Source organism: Rhea pennata, chromosome 5 (assembly GCF_028389875.1).
Source record: "Rhea pennata isolate bPtePen1 chromosome 5, bPtePen1.pri, whole genome shotgun sequence".
NCBI lineage: Eukaryota > Metazoa > Chordata > Aves > Rheiformes > Rheidae > Rhea > Rhea pennata.
Window position 1 is genome coordinate 27,924,940 of NC_084667.1, and position 20,055 is coordinate 27,944,994.

Consider the following 20,055-nt stretch of genomic DNA (forward strand, 5'->3'; position numbering starts at 1 on the left):
TTAAGATTTCTTAACAATTTTAGTTGTAAGAATATGTCTTTATATGCTATTCTAACAGCAAAATATCCTGTTGAGGCACTGGCTTTTAAAAGAACAAGTCTGAAAGTCATTAGTGCTACATGTAGAGTGGACTGATGGTTGTGTACAGGTAACTGATGGTGCAGTAGGTAAAGAAGGGTGCTCCTCTAGTAGTGTAGAAAACGTTTAATTCCACATTTAAGCATAATATTTATTGCAATATCTAATAGCAGTGTCTAGACAGTGTGTGATGAGGAAACAAGTGATATTATTTACTACCTATTCTATAAGATAGATGTATCAATAAGTTGACCCAGATATCTGTTACACCATCTAAATGTAGAGAAAATCTACCAGCTTTACTAGACCTTCACAGTATTTACATCAGTATTATTATCTGGCCCCAGTTAGTCTGATTTAAGAAAAAAAAAGGCAGAGGGAGGAGGGGGAGAAAGAACCTCCCTGAAAACACATGTTTTGTAATATTTTTAAAAGGACATCATGGGAGAGAGGGAATTATACACAGACTTATCTATGTGGGCAGCTGAGTGTTATAAATAGAAAGAGTTTTGAGTGGTGCTGGAAGAGGCAAGTGTGTTTTTCCACGAGTACATGGTGAGAAAGAATTTGGCTGCCTGTTAGTCTTGATCCTGAAATGTGTTTTGCTGGTAAAATAACAAAATAGAGAAGGTATCCTTAGGAATTAAATATTGTATATGCAAATGTATTAATAACTTGGATCTTTAGTCATCATACTTATGCTTCTGCTTCAAGCAAAAAAAAAAAAAAAAAAAGAAAGAAAAAAATCACCCTAGATCTAAATACACAAATTTCTCGAACCAGGGTAATTATGCTAAACTGCTCTAGCTGTGTAAGTTTTGAAAAGAGAACTGGTCTCAGGTTTCTGTTTTAAAGCTTTAGTTGAACACGTAAGATCACTATTTCTAAAACATAAATATTCTTTCCTGTATCAAAAGAGAAATCAGCTGCACTTTAAAACAATAAGTAAGCAATAATCTCCCTTTCTGGTACTTTACATTACAGGTTATAAAAGTATCTCTCACTTTTACTGGCAGCTTTTTTTCCTTGTAGTTGCTTTAAATATTCTTTTCCTTAATTTCTTTGCTTTCTTGCATGCTTTTTCTTCTAGAATAAGGAATAACAAGTCAGTTCATTCTCAGTCATTACGCATACAGAGTATGCTGGCAGTTACCATATTGTGCATGGTACCAGATCTCTGAATAAGAGACTGAAATCCCTGAGTTCTTGCTCTCCCTAAGCATAGAGAAAGTACTAAATATCAGGATTCCCTGAAGTTACTAAAGTAACTTAGCGTCCAAATAGCAAGCTTCTTAATATTGCCACCTTTTATGTTCCAAACATGTTGATTTTGACATTCCAAAGCTGAAAATTTTGATCAGTACCTGCCCCGAGCTCTCTTTCCACTCAAAAATTTTCAATTCATCAAGAAAAGATTATAAAATATTCAAGGAAAACACTCTCATAGGTGATATTCACGTAATCAATCTCTCACCTGCCCAGATACATTCTGCTGAAGCTGAAAAAGAACTTTGATAAATAATTTAAATGAACCACCGTCAAAATTGTGTGTTGCTATGGCATAGATTTGTGTTCAAAATTCCTGCTGTCTTACTCTATTTTGCAATAGGATGAGATATAAAAGATCGGCAATGCCTCCATTCCAGGAGCCTTGCTAAGGCAAGGTCTGTTTGTGCAGCTTTGAAGAGACAAAAAGTAATGAATAGGGGATCTTGGCCTATAGGGGTTGCCAAGACAAAGTGACTTTACTTAATGACATTCTGACAGACTAAAGATTGGACTATGCTCAGTTCTTAGGAAAGGCAACTTCTGATGTGCATCTATCAAGAATATAATTATATTCATCTATGTTTTTTTAAACAACTATCTTGAAAAAATGCACGGATTCTGGAAGCCATCTCTGAGAATACAAAGACCTATTGAAAGGGAACCCTAGTTTTGCTATAATATTTGAGTCAGCCGTTTAATGTGGCTCTGTGGAACGCCTGGTATGAGGTGCTGACCATATCTGCTCATTTATTTTGCCTAAACTTAATGTTATTTTAGAAATAACACAGCAGTAAAAATAGCAAATGTATTTTGGGTAGCGCTGATAAATTATCTTTCTGTCAAAAAACACAAAAGGTTGAGTCATTCAGGATTTAAGAACTCTGCGTGCATGTGTGTGTATGCATATATATATATATATTTATGTGCCTTTTTATTTTTGCATATGAAAACCCAAGGAGAACATAAATCTAATCCTCAGGATTCAAGGATCATTAAAACTAAGTTGAATGAACTTGAGTATTTATTCAAGAAGTTGGCATCTCATACTTCTTGGGAATGGCTTGTCCTTGTTCTCTGACTAATATAACTAAATGATGTAACAAATGTTTTTTGATGGATCTTTTTCCTTCATTTCTGGAAGAACGCAGTTTCAGTCATTAGGAAACATTTTTCACACAGCATATACTACTGACTTCTTTTACCTCAGGAAGGAAATAGCGAGGGGCATTCACAGGTTTATAAATAGGTGTGCTGTTTACAGACATATTGCCAGCCTCAAAATTCAGGTCATCTTTATCATGCAAACATTTTTTACATGTTCCACTATTACTTTGTAGCATTAGTTATGGTGGACCTCAACTTGATAACTATTGACTCAGTTTTTAGAAAACCTTGTTCACTAGTGATATAACCTTGACCTCTGCCAGCCTGCCTTCTGATTTTCTCTACTTTGCTGTCCCATCACTCCTTTTGGGAAACTGTGCTTTGCTGTCCTTGATAGGACTTATAGGAATTCCCCTTCTGAGCCAGGCCAAAAGTGCATCTAGTTTGACAGTGATCGATACCTGCTATTTCAGAGGAAAGGAAAACAGTAAAGCCTCCCATCTGGCCATGTCTCTAGTACCTCCTCAAGGATATCCTGCCACTTTCCCAGAATAATCATCACACATGGAGCACACAGGAGGTATGGCACTCGGCTGGGGCAAATCAGTCTTCAGCTTCACAAGTGCGGAACTTACTCACTTGAGACAGAAGTTCCCAAACCACTGCTTTTAACTACTTCAAAGGTGGGTAGAGTGAGCTTGAATGAGTCTGCAAAAAACAGACACTTTAAAACTGATCATCTTATGATTTTCCTTGAAAACTTTCATAAGCAACATTGGGAATTCTACTGTTACACCTCCATCTACTTTTTGGCAACAGCTTTAACTCCCTTCTTTCCCTGTAGCTCATGTTATTCAATTTCACCAAGTCTTGTTCATTCTCTCTCTTCTTCATGGTCAGAATATATTCTCCTCTCCCTTTTAATCTACTTGATATATAGCACTTGCAGTAATCTTCCTCTCTGTTCAAATTCCTAGCTCCTTCTCCATGTTTATAAAGGTAATTGCCATCTGTCCATCAAAATTTTTTATTTGGCTTCATTTCACTTGTGACTTTTCACTTTGTATTGCCTATTTCATTTTTACCATCTGTTTTCTGACTCATTTCCTTACATCTTTTGGAGTGACAACATTTTTTTTTAAAGTATATCACACAGTTCAAACATCCACCTTCAGTTCCTTTATCAAAACAAAATATTTAGCTACACTTTCACTACCTTTTTTTTTACCCGCTCTTTCAGTACTCTGACCTAAACCTCTTATTAATGTCACTTTGACTTTCTCATGTGGATGGGATGATCCTGTTGGCATTAATCTTTCCATTTCTTATGTGCTTTCCTTTTATTTCTGATTATGCTCTTTCAAAAACATTAAAGAAAGGCACTGATAGTCGCTCCTTAAAAAAAAAAATAAAGCTGATAAAGTTGTTTATTCATAGATAGTTTCTGCAAAGAAGAGAGAAAAATTAGGGAGTTCAAAGATGATTTTTCTATTTTTTTTTTGTGATTGTAGTTGACAAAGATATACAATGCCTGACATGATGTATGCCATCTATCTAGCTTTGAATGTCTTCAGTAATAATTGATTTTCTGTTATTTATGATTTTTTCTCTCCACTTACGGAAAATTGAAATGTGAATAGATTAAGGAGCCTCAATTAAAAATAATCAAGCATCTGGGCTCCATCTGACTACATAGAAGTGGGATCACTCAATATTTGTGAAAAATAGGTCCTAAACAATTTGCCAAGACCATGAAGTGACTGGTGAGTCAGTCACACAACTGTTGGTGGTTCTTAACAATAATAAATTGTGAATCTGTTCATCAATTTTCCCCAATTATACTATTAAATTGATATATTTTATGAAGCTTACTGGATGTACTTCAGCAAGAATAAAATCTGTCTCACATAAAACTTTCTACTTCCAGACAGCAAAGATTTTTAAAGCATCAGTATTCCCTTTTCTTAAATGGCAAAAATATACATGAAATGAGTTTATGCTCTAGTAAGTCCAAAGGAGAGGCCAGTATTTTATTAGAGTTTAAATGCTGTTTTGACTTTCAAGTGCATAGTGATTCATAAGCATGTTATTCCTTATTTTTCCAATCAAAAAGTAGGCACATTTAAAGGCAAGGCTCTCTGCTGGTGTAAAGCTGAGTACGGCCAGCAGTTTACAGAACCGCCTGCTGCTGCGTGTTTGCGTCAGCTGAGGAATTTACCTCAAACTTATAACACAAGCAAACAGCTTGCAACCCTGTAGGGCTCCACTTCAGCCAAGTTGAACCGTGAATCTGAACCATAAAATGAAAACTCTTGTCAAAAGTAATTTGAAGGAAGTGAGGAAGCACACAAAGAAAGTTCCTCTGTTTGGAATTTTCCAAACCATCAAGGAGACCTTCTGGTGTAATAAAGAGGTCATTTACTGATACTCCTATCCTTTAAGCATTATTCGTTCTTTTAAAACACTTCATAAGCCAACTTCAATTAATTTAAAGGAATTGAAGTAAATTTCAAACAAAGGTTTTTTTTTTGTTTTTTTTTTTTTTTTTGTTTTTTTTTTTAATTTATGGGATTTTTATGGGTTGATTTATGTGGAGTATTACTTGCAGATAGCTTCAAATCATAGTAGACAGTTTGAAACTAACTGCTTAGGCATTTTAGTTTCTCCTGGAAAGATGAGTCAAGCTTGAAAGTTTTCTTCCCAAAGTAGAATTGTACTATTGTCTCACATTTTTTTCACAACATTACACTATGCGTTACATTTTGACACATTTTAAGACCTTACAAAGATCTCCAAGGGCCCAAGACTCCAAGAAGAAGTATAAACAACTTAATGGCATCAGTAACCAGCTCTTTGCTTTTCACAGGAGAAGATTCAGCTCTTGAGGTCGCTGCTAAGTTGTTGTGTTCTGTGTGACTCTGCCAGCATCACCCCAGCATAGTCTCCAGTGCTGCTAAAAGCTATTACCCTCCTCTTTTCCCTTGTGCTGGGTATCTAAAACGCCCTGTGAAAGGGATGCTGACTTGACTGCACGGAGTTCTTTGTTTCCCGCTCCGCGCCGCCACGCACCGGCACCGGCAGACTGGCTCCGAGGCTGCTTGTTTAAGAAATCCTGGATATCAGTCAGGGCTCTTCACTGCCAGTCCCGGGCAGCGTTACAGCAAAATTTAAGTGTGTAGTGTAAATTGAAATTACTGCTTAAAACAGTAGATAGTTTCTGCAGCTACACAGCATCAATTATTTTTCTTAAATTTGGTAAATGCTGCTAATAGTAACCTGAAGCCAAATATACTACATCTTGAAATTAAAGTTCCGTTGTTGCTTCTTCCTTCCCGAAACTTTTATCCCAACAAAAAATGATGATCAAATCTTATTTTGAGTTACAGAAATAGTAATTATTAAAACTCTTAGTCTCTAAATATGCACAAGATGCATTGAGCATTTGCACAAGATGTCAAAAAGATTCAATTAGCAAGAAATTCTGATTGTGAATTTTAACTTGGACTTGCTCTTACAGTGTTCACTTAGGCCAAAGTCTGATATAAACATTTCAATGTGTGCAGCTAAAATTAAGGACCACAAGGCATAGCTGAAAGAGTTGTATACTTAGTCATCTCAAGAAGTTTGCCTACCATTTTCTGGAAGGTTTTGGTTGTATTAAAATAAATGCTGGAAATTTAATCATTTAATGACAGAATATGTGCATTTCCCAATTAAAATATTTTTGTAAAACTATAATGTAAAGTATATACATAAAAAACCAACAGCTGTTAACAAATAAGATTTAGGTAAGAGAGCTGGTTAACCAGTTCTTATCACTATCAAGCACTTTTACTAACAGAATGAACACTGCACATAAAGAAAAGAATTACTGACTAAGATGTGATTCCATGCGTTTCTTTGTTATTTTTTATGGACTGTTTTCATTTATTTATTTAGTTTGTTTGCAAGCTGCTATTAATAATGAAAATCATCAGAGTCAGCTTTTTATAACAGAGTATCAACAAACTAAACAATATTGAAAAGTACTCTTTAATCATATTCATTTGTGAAAGCTATTTTTCATAGTCTCTGATTTGACATATATTGTGATTATTTATATATGTTAAAACTACTTGATTAGAAAGTTATATCTTTCTATAACTAATCTTGTAGTTGAAAAACACTGGAGAACCATTTGTAATATGTAAAAGCTGACAATTGGTCAGGAGTTTGTTTAGTTGAAAAACAGTTGAAACTTAGATGATACAGTATTTCTGTATCCGTATACTGAAAGGACTAGGGCTCCATGTAAGCACAGCGCTCCTTTTACACAGATCACTTAATCAAAGCTGCTGTGATAGTACTGTTATTCTTTTCTTCTCGTATTACTAATAAACCATTAGTAGACGTGACTCTCTATGCAAGTTGTAATTCTGCAAACTGTCTTGTGAGTCTTTTGCAAGAGCTCATGAAACAGGAACTGCCAATGTAATTACCAGGGTCCTCTTTAAACTTTTTCTCTTCCTTTGTTATTATGGTACCTATTCTTACTATAAACTTGTCTTTAAAATCTGTATAAATACATCTTTTGCCAAAAGAATAGTTATTGCCAATTTGTTTCTGACAAATTTGACACAGGATTCAAATAGGAAAGTTTCCACGGAAACTAAGAGGTGGTGTGTCTACTTCTACAAGGAAACAACTGGATCCTCCATTTTGACTTCTTTATTTGTTTTTTGTTCCATTTGGTGTTTTTCATGCTTTTTCTGGACTACTAATGAGCTCTATATACCTATTACTGTATTCACATACAGAGTAGAAGAACATGACTGTGAAGGCATTGCATTCATTGAGCAACCCCAAGTTGCCAGACCGACATCTGAAATGCTGAAATTCCTTTTATTTTATGCTCACGTCTTCAAAGTTTAGTTACTGCATGTAGACGCTGATATATCGCCAGTTGGTTTCTCACTGCATGTCCTTCTGCATGATTTTCCTTCCCAAAATCAAAGGTGCAGAATAATTGGCAATGTTTGGGATGGAGTGTGAGAAGAGTATTTGTTATATTAGCTAAAGGAGAACTAGAGCACCATGTTTTTAAAATGACTGAAATGCAGCATTATTCTCACTAATTAAATTATTACAAGTGACTAATATTGACTAAGTTCCTAAACTTAGAAACACTGCTCTTAATGTTGTACTATGGATGAAAGTTACAGAGATTGTCTCTTTGTTTTTAATAATAAGATTTGGGCCCAAAGCTGACTTTCTTTCTTTTCCTTCTAATCAAACTATAGCCAATCTACTGTGTTAGGCAGAATTCAGAATTTTCTCTCTGACTGAACTTGGTAGCTTAATTTGAATCATTTAGGTTGGAGAGTAGCAATAAATGTACTGTATATTGATATTTTGAAGCATGCTCTCAAGATTGAAAACATGATATTTTCAACACTAAGAACACTTCTCAGTAAAGAAATGAGCCTGTGATATGTGTTTTACTTACTTACAGACTCTGGAATTCTCATTAAGAATAACTTAGCATAGTGTCACTTGGTGAATGAAATATATTTCCATAATTTTTTTTTTTTTTTTGATATTGAAAGTCCTCTTACTAGAAATGACCATGTTAATACAATTCTGCTGAGATACTCAGTCTGTTTTCATCAGGCAGTTCTTTTGCAGGGCATAGCTTAATGGTTAATTTCTTTTCGTCTTGTATATTCCTATATCAACAACCTTTCTGACTCCCTTTCTATTTAATCAACATGATGGAAAATTTGTACCTTGACATATGACAATACAGATAAATAAGCATTGTGTAAAAGTTGCTTTGCCTATCTTTCTGTTTACATTATCACTGATCCTTTTTCTTCTTTCTTTTCTTTTTACTTGAAGTGAGTATTATTACGTTATTACAAGAAATAAAACCTCAGCTTCCCTGAAATCCTGGAACAGCAAGTTTCATACTCAGCTTATCTGTAGTACAAACATGGCATTTTTCAGCATGCCATGTTTGAACTGACTGCCTGGAAGATGTTCAAGCCTAGCGGGGTGAAACACAGAGGAATGAAACTAGTATCCTCTCGGTAGAGAGACTCCAGATTTTCGTACTTGGTGGCACTAGTGGCCCCTGCTGTTCAGGGATTTCTTTGGAGGGAAGCGGTCGTCTGGTGTTCTTCCATGTACTAGAAGACAGAGGGCTGCTTCTGTGCGACAAGTCAGCTGTGGTCTCCGTTTGAACTGATCAAAATACTTATTTCAGATGGTATTGATGGGAAAATGATGTTTTTTCAAGTATTTATGAAGAAAGATTCGGGGAAGGAATTTTAAGAAAAAACAGATTTTACTTTAGTTAAACCAAGACAGAAATCTCTGAGTGTTAACTGATTTATTTAGCTTCTAGATTTTCCTTTCTGATCTTTCTCTCATTTCAAAACTCATTTCAAAATACTGCTTTCTTGTTTGTTTCGTGGGAGTAGAGAGAGCAAAAGGAAGGGGCTCAGAAGCTGAAACTCCTAAGGTGCAAAACATCTCAGTCAATAATTACATTTTTAGAGAAAATAACAAATAATTGTTTTTCATCTAAGAGAATCTGTTTTTTAATTCACTATTAAAATTTTCCTTCCTTCCTTCCTTTCATTTTTTTTTTTTTTTTTCCTAACTACCTTAAACTTAGCCTGAGGAACTGAAGGAATGTGTCTCCACTGGGCAGAGGTAGTAAGCATTATCTGATATATTTTTTCCTAATCTTCTTGGTCCTCCTCACAATTTATATTCCAATTCTTGTGTTGCAATTCTAAGTCTCTCTAGAAAGAATTTGAAGCAGAGAACTGATGCAGTTGTCCAATAGATCAATGCACCCTCTTTAACATGAAAAATGAGAAGAAATGCTCATTCTTTCAAGGGTAGATTCATTTCCTGACAGAATCTTTTAGGATCAGTTCTAAATCTCTGCTGAAGTTGCATATAATCTTTGTGACACGTTGTCAATAAGGCAGACAACATCTCTAAATTTAAACAAATTTAGTTTATCTACTACTTTGTTTGAAGTTATTTAAAATACAGGTCTCAAAATATAACTACTAGCTAGCCCAATTTTAATTTTCTGCTTAAATTATAAGTGCCTGAAATATACAATTGATATAATGCAACTAATTCAAAATGTAACTGATCTGCTCTTTTGGGATGTAAAGTGAACACCCATCGTGCTTCTCATACAAGCTGCTACTCTTTTCTGTCTTACTCTCTGAAGGAAAATAAAGCCACATCCTTTTTAATTTTTTGTTTGTTTGAGCATTTGACTTGGGTATATGACTTTCTAAGAAATACGCACTAACCAAATATTTGCAGGTTTAGAATTTCTAAAGAAACAAGCAAGCAAGGGATACATGATAAAGAACAATTACAGTTACATTAATAACAGCAATATGTCTATAACTTCCACAGGAATCAAGAAGATAAAGATAAAGAGAGAGAAAGAGAGAGAGAGAGAGAGAAGAATCTCTGCTCTTAAACTGTTCAGACTGAGGGAAGTCTCAGCTTCTCCAAGACTTTCTGTACGGGATACTGGGATAGAGATTCAGTTTCTGCGTTCCTCAAGTTCACTTCTATAAATTGGAATAAGGTACTTTATTCCTTAATTGAGGATGCAGAAGGATCAAAACAATAAAATTTTGGAATCCTAGGTAATAGGACTGTGAAATATCCCAGAAGAACTGTTTATTCCTTATGACTTCAGCCTCAAGGTCTTTTTAGATTTTATTTTACTTGTCCTTTTTGTCCTAATATTGCTTATCCTACTAAAGGAGCGGGTGGCAGTGAAAAGAAGTAAGAATGGAGAAGATACAACGATTTGCCTTGCTGAAGCTAAACCGAAGCCAGTAAAGACCCTTCAAAATGTTATGTTGACTGTATTATTATCAGTTATAGTTATGATTGGGATGCTTACTCAAATAGTATCTTCTGAAGATTTGTAAAAAAAAGTCTGAGTGTAGTACCAACATGATCTGGTTGCTAATCCAAATGATATTGTATAAAGCAAGCATTATCTCTATCTGTGGATTAATCATGACTTTGGGGAAATTCTTAAAATATACTTGTGAAATAACCTGTAAAATTCTCAAAAGAGAGGGAAATGCTTCAGTTTAACAGAGCAATTTAACATTAAGTTTTTATTTAGTTCATTTTACTCATAAACTAGCTTTTTCTTTTTTTTTTGTCATTAGTCCTCCCCAGACATCTTCCCTCAAAACAAAATAAAACAGCAACCAAGATGTTTGGCGAGGACTAATGATTGTGAGTACATAATAACCACAACTGCTTGACTGTGTTAAGGAGAAAAAAAAAAGGAAAAAGCTAGTTTATGAGTAAAATGAACTAAATGAAAACTTAATGGTAAATTGCTCTGTTTGTCAAGAACCTCAGACTATTCAGTCCTGCAAATACGGCAGTTACTCTTGCTGGACCATCTTATGATCCTTGGGGTCCCCAAAGGCCATCCTATTCCAGCTACTATGGATTGTGTTCATGCCAGGTGACCTTTGATGTGTTTTCCAGATGGAGGAAAGAAAGGTCACAGTTTTCCTCTGGATGTGCAGAGGAGACTTGCAGGCTTGGCATGGCACCAGGTTCCCAGTCTTAGCTAGGGGAAGAGTAGGAGAGGAGCATCATTCAGGTCCAGACCCGCCAGCTCCAAAACTAATGCTATGTGCGAGGCAGAAGCATGGGTCTTTGTTTCTCACTTGCCCTTGGCAGAAAGGAGGTCTGGTGGCTGCGAGGTCGATGCCCAGTGGTGGGATCACAGTGCCACCTGTGTGGTATGTGCAGGCATGGGACCAGGACCTGTGGGTAGGGTGATGCACAGTAAAGATGCTGACATTCAGAGCAAGAGTGCTGCCTGCAGCCAGCCCACCCTCTTGGGCACACGGGTGGCCACCGCTCCCTGCAGTTCAGCTATCCCTCTTTACTAGTCCTTAGGGTCAATGGGGCTGCAGCAGCCAGGAAAGGTTGAAGGTTGCTAAACATCAGTCCTGGTATGGACCTGCAGTCCTTTGGCTGGCACAATCTCTGTAACTGCATGGTAGAAAGAAACCCTCTCCTCAGTGAGAGTTGCATCCCTTCTCTGAGTCCTCTTCTGGGCTTCTGCAAGCACATCACGTGTAAGAGCTACAGCTCTCTCAGCCTGCAGCACCCCTGCAGATCACCATGAAAAAACTGATTACATTTGGCTAGAAGATGTGAAATCCTCATGTGGTGGGATTGAATCTGGATATCAACGGCAGTGGCAGTGAAGCGTGCTCTTCCTTAACAAGTTGCAGCTGGTCAGGAGTCTGGGTTGGTTCAGTTCACAGGTTTTGTGAGTTTAAGCTTTTCTGTTCTAAGCCTCATAAATTTATCTCAGCACTGAGTGGACATATTTGTGCTGCCAAGCAACAGACCTTGTTGGTCGAAAGCGACAAGGTAGCTCCACCTCTGCCAACGTGACTTTTCTCTGTCCTGTTCTGTGTTCTTCCCCCACAATCAGTGGCGCTACTCTGAGGCCAGGGGAGAGCAATGGAAGGGCTTTTACCAACTTTTAGGAGCTCTTACAGGATGACGCTGGGAGTGTGTTTGGTCGTGACGGGAGGCAGTGGAGGCAGCAGTGCAGGTAAGGAGTCCACTGGGGTACTGCTGAAGCACCAGGCCATGGCAAGTGTGCCAGTGGCACAGACCTGGCAGTGTTAATAACTAGGAGCCCTTGACCCACGTTAACTTCTGAGTCGTGCAAGGAAATTGCTTGGGAGTGCCGTGTCGGCCATTTAACACGCCAGAGACCGCTCTGATAACTTAAAATATTCTACATTATTAACAATATAATAGCCTAGATGATTGCATGCTTGTGCCCAGAACCGTTTAATTTGCTAGCAGAAGCACAGTCTCAGAACTGAAGCATGTGGAAGCCGCACCGAAAAAATGCCAATCTATCTAACCAAAATATCATTGTCAAGTATTTTTTCGTTGTTGCATTCCTGGTCTATGGAACAGAGAAAGCAATTGGGTTTTGCTCTATAAAAAGTTGCAAATGGGGCTTCGTGTGTTTAGTCTTGTGTGCTAAGCAGCTATTTAATACCATCTGAGAGCTTAGGGAGATTTTTTTTTTTTTTTACAGTAATACCTACTTTTCATAAGATACACCTACTTGCTCATCTAGAGCATTTATGACTCAAAAACAAGACCATGAAAAAGTAGATCTTGAAACTGTTTCTCCCAGAAATTGCCAGAGGGCATTTCATCCTGTGGGATCAACTATTTCTTGCTTTCCCCATCCTCTTATTGTAAGTCAAGACTCCTTAAGCAGTCTGGGAAGTTTGACTCTGAACCTCATTTCTTATTCAGTAATATTCCATTTGTTTTATACTAAAAATCATGTTTATGGATGGTTCTGTAGCATCTGAGTAAGCTTAGCCTTTTCATTTCCAGAATTTGAAATCTAATGTTTGTGTTATTACATTCCTACTTAACAATGGCTTGGATACCAGAGGGATTTAATTAAAACTTTTCTTTGTATCATCTTTTTCAGATTAACATGGTTTTGCTTGTTTTTTTCACTACCATTCCAGTCTTTATTTAAAATATTTTCACAGTACTTCACTTCATGAGCTGAAGGACTTGCTTGTGTAACCTGAAAGTAGAATCTGTGAAAGGGTAAAAATTTAAATGCATGATTTTAATGTGAATTGAATATTGAGTATTTCACTTGTGTTCATTGTTAGGCACCTAAATAACTTGAGTCACTCCTACCTTGTGGTTATATATATATAGCCACACTACTAAGTGTTTCAGGAGAAAACACAGAGTAGGTTTATACTGTGTGTATACTGCAAGTACCTTCTGTGGTACTTGCCTATCTGCATGCTCTTACTGTGCACTACCCACTACACCGTAGCTGAAAACTAACCATCTTGCTTGTATTCCAATGTGTAAATGAGCAGTAATTCTACACTGCGTTGTTCTCTTGACATTTCTTGTGTTTTTTTCTCGACATCACAGTTTCAAAAAAGCTCCCCCCTCTTTGCTTTCTTTGTCTCTAGGTTTTGATTTGAGTAGTAAGTTTGAATAACTTTTTTTCATAACTTTGCAGATTAATGTTCTAAAGAAGGGAATTCATTTTTATAATTTAAATGCTTTTCAGGAGGATCTGTCTTGTTTCTGTTGTTTTTTGGAAACCCTGTGGTAATTATTTAATAGTATAAATATTAGCCTAAGAAGTTTCAGTTATCTGCTGAATAGAAATTATCTGTTGCTTACAGTCCTGTAGCTGCCTTAAACTTGGCTTATTCCCTCCTTAGACTCATGTGAAAGACTCTTCCTTTTGGCTAGATTTGCAATCATTACGCACTACTTTCATGCAAATATGAGTCTTTTGGTAAAATTATTTTATCAAGATGAAAGCACAGAACTTGCATGGATATGGAACTTGCATGGACCCACTTGAAGTGGGTTCACAGCTGGGAAATCCCCTCCCCTTGGAAAATTATCTAAATAGATTTCATGAGCCTTGATCTTTTTCAAAGCTTCCTTGCCAAAGTTATTTATGCATCTCAGTGGCCATAACTTATATATAAATGAACATTGTACTGGGTGCATGTTTTTCATTTTTTTTATTAGTACTCCCATCTTCAGCCATCTTCTTTTGTGCTAGTCTGTTTTGGTATATTTTAATCACATATGTCACGGAGGCTTGGATTAAATTTATACCTTAATTTTATCAAACAGATTAGATATATAAACTCATTAACTTTTTCACTGCTTCATAGAACTATTCAGATATTGTTGGAATTAGTTGATACAAAAATTCCTTCTGACAGAACAATAACTTCTAATACACTGTAGTATTACAAAACAAATCAGATGAGTAAATTCTGTTAAGAAAACTTTCTTATCTTTGAATATAGGACAAAATCTCTGAAGTCCTCTTAAAGCTGGGAAATCTAACTGCCTGGATATCAAATAAGGAATAAATACTGCTAACTATATGAGGACTGATTCAGTGTATGCGTTTTATTGAATAGATATTTTTTCCCAAACAACTTGCTGAAACAACAGAGCAAGTATGAAGGCAAGGAAAAAGCAAGCATGATCTAGAAGAACAGAATATAAAAAGTAACTTGTGGAGGAACTAGGTTACTTCTGTCTCAATATTCTGAAACAGATATGTGATGCAGAAGGTATAGCAATGCAAACTTTAATCACTTGGAGAGTGGAGACCAATACATGTATATATTTCAAGAAAACTTCTAAATACAAGCAAATTCCAAATACTGCCAAATAAAAGCAAATTATTTGATATAGCTATTATGCAAAACTTTGGAATAGTCACTGACAGAAAAAAATCAAAGACTTAAAGATAAATGAAGAATTAAAGTAAGCATGATATGGTTTGATAAAGGTAGGTCATATCAGGCTGTTAGCTTCTACAATTTAAAACAGAATTGCAGGATTTAAGTAAAATATTTAATGTGATCTGACCTGGGAAGTTAGTACTTTGAATGAGGTAGGCGAACTCCCGTATAGTGAAAGAGTTCTAAGTGCTAAGTGGCTGAAAAGAACAAATGTTGCCAAAATGATGTATCTGTTGCAGGTAGACATTATGGCATACTTTCTGTTGAACATAGGCAACACGAGGGAAAGAAATGGAGAAGTCTTGCATTTTGAATTATCAGTGTCTGAAAACCAAGAAAAAGGATGGTGATCCTAAAAAATCCAAACTATTTTTTTGGTGGAAAAAAATCTAGAGGGGTTTTTTTTCCAAGAAGATTTCTAAGGAAAACTAAAAATTTTCCTTACATTTCTAAATACTAAAGGGAGGGGATGGGAAATCTGTTAATGAACTGAAAGGTTTTTACTAAATTCATGCAGTATGGTTATTTCCTATAGCAAGAACTAAATTCTTCTCTCTGTTACATGCCTGTATTCCCAGCTGAAATGAATGAGTCTAAACAAATACAACCACGACAGCACTCCAATTTGTTGTTTTTGTCATACATTAGTTCTGTTCCCAGGCTAACATGTTTATCTGAAGCATGCATGTTTGTCCTTGACTATGCCATTGCCTCCAAATGTATACAAGACTAAAGACAGTGAGCGACGGTTTCCCTGCTAAGGAAAGTCCATTTTATGATGTATTTTGTCTAGCTCACTATCACTTAACCACAGTCACCGGTCCCTGGAGTCACTTATGATGACCCATAAAAGCATTATTGTCAAACATAAACTAAATTGGAGCCAAGAGTTAAGTTGCTTGAGGAACACTTGGACTACACGTCCAAGAAGTGTAAGTTCACAGTTGAGTATATTGAATCATATCTTTAAGTTAATGCAAACCTTTCACTGACTTTGGTTTGGCTTGCATTTCCATAAGCCAGCTGTTTTTACTACAGTGATTTTTTTTTTTGGGGGGGGGGGGGAGGGGCTTCTTATTGAAATCAGAAAGTAATACTTAGCAATGAAGGACCTGTATCAGGTTTGTCTGTTGTATTAATTTTACCTGTACTGTAAGATATTAAATATTGATTAAAGTAGGGCTTTAGCCAAGTTTTCCATGTCCAAAGGTGCTAAATGATGGTTACCAACATTTAGGTATGTATGAATTAGACCTGAAGAGGGGAACAGTTTTTATTCTGTGATGATAAAACTCATATTAGTTTTGAAAATTTAAGCATTCTTTCTGTGGCAACTTGGGAAAAAAAAATACTCCAAGCCATTAAGTTGGGGAAAAAAAAGCTCTTTCTCAGTTGAGATTTTTTTTTTTTTTTTTTGATTACTTTTGATCTGAAGATGAAACAGAGCAAAATTAGGATGACAGTAGTTTTTAACTGAAAAGGTTACCCTAGTTATTAATGAGCGTGTTCCATTTTATTATTTTTTACTTTCAAATAAGACTTTTGGGGGGGGGGGAATTCAGAATATGGTTATATTTTTTTTTTTTTTAATCTAATCTAGATGAATCTTTCCTTTACAACAGGACAGGATTTTTTTTCTTTCTTTGTGTAAAAGAATAACCCAGTTCTAGATCTACGCTAATTGCCGTGCTTTGTGCACGTGCCTCTAGATGAGCTGTCTTCTGTGGTGCCCACGTTAGGTGGGTGTCTGCCACCAGCTCCTTGCCCAGGCAGTCGCTGAAGAGTGCTTTAAACTAAACTGTCGTTGATTAGCACACGGGACTTTTGCAGGAGGTTGAAGCTCGCTGGCAGCATTCTCTTTGGTTCAAGCTTGTCTGGGATCAAGAAATTAGGTTTCTAAAAAGGACAAGAGAGGATTTTGTCAAGTTGTTCCTGTCTTGCAGTAATTGGTTTCCTGGTTCGTGTAAATTGATTTTAAAATGTTATCTTTTATACTATCTTTTAAATGCTATCTTAGTGACAAGTATGGTCTTTCAGGATGCCTGTGCATCGAGAAGACTCAGTTTTATAGTTCAGAACAAGTACCAATTTTAAGACAGACTTTTAACAGTATATTCACATGATTTTTCTGCCATCTAGAGTTCTATAACTCAATATTACAGACTAGGGTATGTAAGTAAATTTCATTAACACCTTTTTGCAGCAACTTCCCAGTCAAAAGAGATTTCCAAACTATTTTCGAAGAGGTTGATAAAATTATAAGTTATGTATGATATAGCTTGTGCTCCTGAAGGAATACAAAATATTTTTTTCAAAAGTTGAAAAGGTATTTGAAAATCAAAACTTGTTTTTTATGCAGCCCAGGAGATATTCTGTTGATTAAAAACTACCATTTTTCTGGAAATTTTGTTTATCAGAGCACATTTTTTCTGTATTTTTTTAATACTGTAAATTTAAGTTTGTATTATTGCAGTTAAGCAGAAGTCAGTTAAGGAACATTCTTTTGAGCCTATGCCTTTAAATTCTGTATTTCCTGCATGTGGAATGAAATATTTTAATTTATTTACCCTAGTTCTTTTATAATAATCTGCTCTCAGAAGCTCATGACTAAAGGGCTAAAGACCAGTATATATACACTGAGTACATTGGGCTGTTCATGGGGTTTTCCCTTTTATGTTACTCTGGAAACATGAGAGTTTAAAAAAGGCTGGAAAGAGTTCACAAGGCTCCCTGGATGTCACACCAGCTGCTGCAAAATTGACCTAAAGTTTCTGTATTAGCCCTGCTCTTACTTCTTACCCTACCAGACCGGGGCAGTAGAACTCAGTAAAAAAATAAAAATAAAATAAGAGAGAGAGGAAAAAAATCCTTCTCAGTTTTTTTTTTTTTCTGACCTAGATGCCAGAATAAAATAACTAAGGATTTCTTGTAAGGATGTAACTGAAGTTGGCTTGAGAGATGTTGTATTTCAAAAGCCAAGTGTGTCAACTATTGATAAAATGCTGTCTCTGCCTTTAAAATAAGCAGAAACTCTTCTGTGTTTAATCCCTGAAGGGAAGAACTGAATACAATTAACAGCTTGTGCATTATGTAAACTGCACGTTAACCTTTTCAGCCTAAGGTTTGAACATTTTAAACAGCTTAGAACATTTCTCAATAAAACCATCTGCTTTCTTTCACAGTGCGCAGGGTGCAGAGGTACAGTTTTGCGAAGGGAGCTGCTGCTCCCTTCTGGCGCGTGTCAAGCCTGAGCTCAGCGAGCCGAGGTGCGCCGTGGTCGCGGACGCACGGGATCTGGGGCTGCCGGTCGCAGCCCTCTCCTAGGGCTGCCCTGTCCCCCGCAGCGGCCGCATCCCGGCACGAGGGTTTGCTCTTGCATGGCCGGTTCCCCCCCGGGCTCTTTTGGTGGTATCGGGATATTTGGGGTGAAAGCACGGTCTGCTGCAAACACTGCTTGCGTGAATTCAAACCTTCCAGCGAATTTTGAATCAGGCTCAATACCTATGACACGTGTGTGCATACATACCAACCAGAAACGGCTGATTATGGGATGGAAAACGTTAAAGAGGTCCCCTTCTGTCCCTTGAGAACTGCTTTTGCTGATAGTTTGCTGGCGTGTATCTTGCCGGATCCTCTCCCACTTCGCGTGCTGCCTTCGAGATCAGGTGAACGCGCTGGTCTGTGCCACTGTCGCTGCAAGACGTAAACACGCTTGGGAAGTGGAGTGTAAAAATGAGCTGACCAAGATCAGTTTTGTCCTATTTATCTTTCTCATGTAATTTCTATAACAGTTGCCTTGATCTTGTGCTGGAAGGAAAATATCTATTGTTACTGAAATACTAGTGGTTAGGGGCAACTGAGTTTTCTTTAGTTATGGATTACATACAGTAACTTCATTTTTGAGACAAAAGTATTTTGATGATGGTATAGTTTTTGATTCTTTATTTTAACCCCTCTTCAAAAATGAAATGTTTCATGGAAATCAGTACACAGATGTATCCTTGAGTTCAAAACAGTTTATTTGCAGAGAGAAAGGAAGAAAGGTCTACTTCAAAGGAGCCTATAGCTATTATGTGTTAACAATAATGACAGATAACTGTTTAAAAAATACTTGCTGAGTAGTATTATCTCTATTTTCAAAATGAGATGATATGAACTTTATATTTTCCATATCTCCAGCAAGTGCCAGAGATTAAAAAAAAAAAAAAAAAAAACCTCTCTCTGGCAGCTTCAAGTAAAACTGTTTATACAGAGCTGAGTAACTTAAGAATGGGAGACTGAGTTTTATGGACCAGCGTGCAGCTCTTCTGTTTGCTAGGACTAGCTTTAATTGTGATTTTCCTATTTAGTACAAAGACTAATAAATAAAAACAGAACAATTTCATTGTATCCAACTGAAAACTTCTCAAAACTATGATTTTACATGGATAGTTGCTGCTTTGTGGGTAGCCTTTTGTCTCAGTGTTTATTGGCAAAAAACTTGTGCATACGGAGGAATTTAAATAAGGAATAACATGATGACAGCTCCTGAAGTTAGAATTACTTCACAACAAGAATGCTTTCATTACCACTCATAGCAGCCTTAAAATGCTTATTATTGTAGTACAGATGTACTACATGTACATGAGAAAGTTAAAATGATCAATACAATAAACATTAAAAGCCTTGACAAATAGCATGTGCCAAATTCAGTTACAGACAACTTTAATCATTTCCCCACACTACATGCTTTGAAAATACATATAATTTATATTGCATGTGTATTTTTCTCAATGAAGTGTTTTCTAGGAGAGTTAAAATGTGTTTTGCAGAGATGCCGAAGCGGAGTATAAACTTTTTTTTATACTTAAATGTTGCCCCTTTTCATACTTTTTTTTTATACTTTTACCAAAAACACCTTGAGAGTGATGTTTCTGTTATGCGTGAACAATACTTGTTGAATTCACTTTACTCTATCAGTGAAATATTTAAGAACACCAGTTATTTCCTCTTATATACCCTAACTTTTGTGAAAACAGATATAGCCAATGTACTTAAACAGACTGAACACGCTGTCTATCATCTCAAGTTCATGACAACAAGCTTTCTCAGTAAAATATTCTCTACACAAAATGAAGCAATTATAGCAAAATAGGAAATATTTGATATCTGTTTATTTTGTCTTTATTTCAAACTTTAGATATTTCATTATTCAACGAGAACATAATTCTGTATAGGTGTGTGTATGCATATGTTCATGCAT